Raw genomic sequence first — 3576 nt, 5'->3', positions numbered from 1 at the left:
TATATATATATATATATATAGATTTTAAAGGAAACATGGAAAAATTCTTCTGACAGATGGATTTCTGGTTGAATGCAGGCATATATATGCCATTTTCATTTACTTCTTAATACTCTTCTCCTGGCCTCCTTGTTAAGGCTGCACATATATCCACCAGTACTCAACACTTACTTCTTCTAATCTGGTTTCAACCAGCTAGCAGCTCTGTAGTAACTACGGTTACCTATGACAAACAGAGCAAGCAGCTGGGGGAAATTTTGGGACCAGGAGGCAAGGATTCCATGAATCCATCCTACATGTCCTATATCAAACTGAAAATCTCCATGATACATTCTGTATCCAACTGGTAGACTGTTGACACTTCAGAGGCGAAACTTGTTACTCCAAATGAAGACTTCAACACAAACCCGCTCCATGAATGTGAGCAAGCCAGAGTAGTCTGGTGGAAATGAGAACTGTGAACCCAATTCCATCCACTCAGCACCCTTTCTTTCCCCTTGAGGCAGTGGGTCCCAACACCTGGCCACAGAACCCTGGGCTTCCCCCCACTTGCCTGAGCACAGCTGGGAATGTTCTGTGCTAGAAGACTTCTCAGGCATGGACTTCCTTATAAGTTCCTGCACAGGGGTATAAATGTGGACTCCACTCTGTCCAATACTTTGAATGCTCATTTTGCTTCCTGTCTTTTCTTGCCATCAACTTGTGGCCTCCCAACCTCTGCATACCCAGCGCACTTTATCATCCCTTATCCTGTTTCCCTAAGTCCTCATTGCCCGCCACCCCTGAACTAGATACACATATGGCACACACCGCCCTCCTACCCAACTGTGCTTCTCTATTCTCAGTGCAGGACTGTTTATTCTCCTTCCAACAACACCCCCCCCCCCGCAGGATTCTGCACAGTCTCTTCTCTCCTGCTAACACCAATCCCTGTCTCTATCTTCCCAGACCTGGGTTGGCTTCAAACTCTCCTCCAGAAAGAGGTACCTTCTTGACCTGGTAGCATCTCATCACTGAGTAGGTCCTCTCTCTTTCCACTGGTGCTTCCTTCTTTTGAAATTATTCTTAAATCATGTTCAAATATTCTCAAAGGAATGAGGAGTTTGGTTCATTTTGTTTTCACCTGTTGCCGCTGTTCACAACAGGGCACACAGTCCACTTGATCGATTTTCGGATTCCCTAATCTCAACCAAAATCTGTGTGATAGGGTGAATAATAACCCTCCTAAGTATACCCATATGTTAATTCCTTTAATCCGTGAATATTACTTTTATGACAAGAGGTATTTTGCAAATGTTATTAAATTAAGGATAGTGAGGGGCACCTGGGTGGCTTAGTGGGTTAAGCCTCTGCCTTTGGCTCAGGTCATGATCTCAGGGTCCTCGGATCAAGCCCCGCATTGGGCTCTCTGCTCAGCAGGGAGCCTGCTTCCCCAACCCCCACCTCTCTCTGCCTGCCTCTCTGCCTACTTGCAATCTCTCTCTCTCTAAGAAAAAAAAAATTAAGGATAGTGAGATATGGGGATTATTCTGGATTGTATACATGTAATCACAAAAATCCTTCTTAGAGGGAAACAGAGGGATATTTGTAAAAGACAGAAGAGAAGAAGATATTTACCACAAAAATAAGGTTTGAAATGGAGTGATGTGGCTGCAAACCAAGGAACGTTGGCAGTATTAGGAGCTGCAAGAACCCGTTCTGCAGATTTTAGTAAAAACTCATTTTGATTTTCTGACTTATAGATCTTTCAGAGAATAAACTTGTGTGATTGTAAAATACAATAACTTTGCTAATTTTTTACCATGGCAACTAGAAATATATACATCTATTAAAACTTGTCTAGCTTAATCTCTTTTAAGAACATAGTTGAAGTGCTTCCTATAAGAGTTAGGTGGGGCACAGTTAAATTACTTGAAAACAGTATGATCCTTTTGAGTTTTGCTTTAAGGATTTTTAGGTGTGATGAGAGAGCAGGGTTTATTTAATCTATAGTTAAGAATTCTTCACTACTAAAGAAAAACTTTCTGGGTACTTTAATTAATGTACTATGAATGATAAAATTTTCTGCTTTCTTGGGAACAACAACAATACCTAGCCCTATGTGAGCTCGGGAGGTCTCCTCTGCACCTTTTCCCTCTCCAGTATTCTGTAGTGCAAGCTCTAGTCACCTTGGTCTCCATGGTCTCCCAGTGCCATCTCAACAGAAGGAGACAATCCAGCTCCCCCACTGTTCATTGTGATCTACAGTCTCTCTCTAGGATGTAAGCTGGGAGCCATTGTAGGATTTGCCTTATTTGTTCTTTCATTTATCTGAAATCACTGTCACAGCTATGTATAGAATAATGAAACTCGACCATTCTCTTACACCATACACAAAGATAAACTTGAAATGGATGACAGACCTCAATGTGAGATAGGAATCCATCAAAATCTTAGAGGAGAACATAGGCAGTAACCTCTTTGACAAAAGCCACAGCAACTTCTTTCAAGACTCGTCTCCAAAGGCAAGGGAAACAAAAGTGAAAATGAGCTTTTGGAACTTCATCAACATCAAAAGCTTCTGCACAGCAAAGGTAACAGTGAACAAAGAGGAAACCCACAGAATGGGAGAAGATATTCACAAGAGACACTACAGACAAAGGGCTGATGTCCAACATTTATAAAGAACTTCTCAAACTCAACACCCCAAAAAACAGACAATCAAGTCAAAAAATAGGAAGAAGATATGAACAGACACTTCTCTAGTGAAGACATACAAATGGTTAGAAGACAAATGAAAAAATGTTCATCATCATTAGCCATCTGAGAAATTAAAATCAAAACCACATTGAGATACCACCTTACACCAGTTAGAATGACAAAAATTAACAAGGCAGGAAACAACAAATATTGGAGAGGATGTGGAGAAAGGGGAACCCTCTTATACTCTTGGTGGGAATGGAAGTTGGTATAGCCAATTTGGAAAACAGTGTGGAGATTCCTCAAAAAGTTAAAAATAGAGTTACCCTATGACCCAGAAATTGCACTACTTGTTATTTACCCCAAAGATACAAATGTAGTGAAAAGAAGGGCTATCTGTACCCCAATGTTCATATCAGCAATGTCTACAATAGCCAAATTGTGGAAAGAGCTGAGATGCCCTTCAATAGATGAATGGATAAAGAAGATGTGGTTCATATATACAATGGAATATTACTCAGCCATCAGAAAGGATGAATACCCAACTTTTGCATCAACATGGATGGGACTGGAAGAGATGATGCTGAGTGAACTAAGTCAAGCAGAGAAAGTCAATTATCATATGGTTTCCCTTACTTGTGGAGCATAATGAATAACATGGAGGACATTAAGAGAAGGAAAGGAAAAGTGAACTGGGGGAAATTGGAGGGGGAGAAGAAGTGTGAGAGACTGTGGACTCTGAGAAACAAACTGAGGATTTTGGAGGGGAGGGGGGTGGGGGATGGGTGAGCCTGGTGGTGGGTGTTAAGGAAGCCATGTATTGCTTAGAACACTGGGTGTTATATGTAAACAATGAATCTTGGAACACTACATCAAAAACTAATGATGTATTGTATG

This window comes from Lontra canadensis, unplaced genomic scaffold (assembly GCF_010015895.1).
Source record: "Lontra canadensis isolate GAN:19392208 unplaced genomic scaffold, GSC_riverotter_1.0 scaffold161, whole genome shotgun sequence".
In the NCBI taxonomy this organism is placed as follows: Eukaryota; Metazoa; Chordata; class Mammalia; order Carnivora; family Mustelidae; genus Lontra; species Lontra canadensis.
This window is presented reverse-complemented; position numbering follows the sequence as displayed.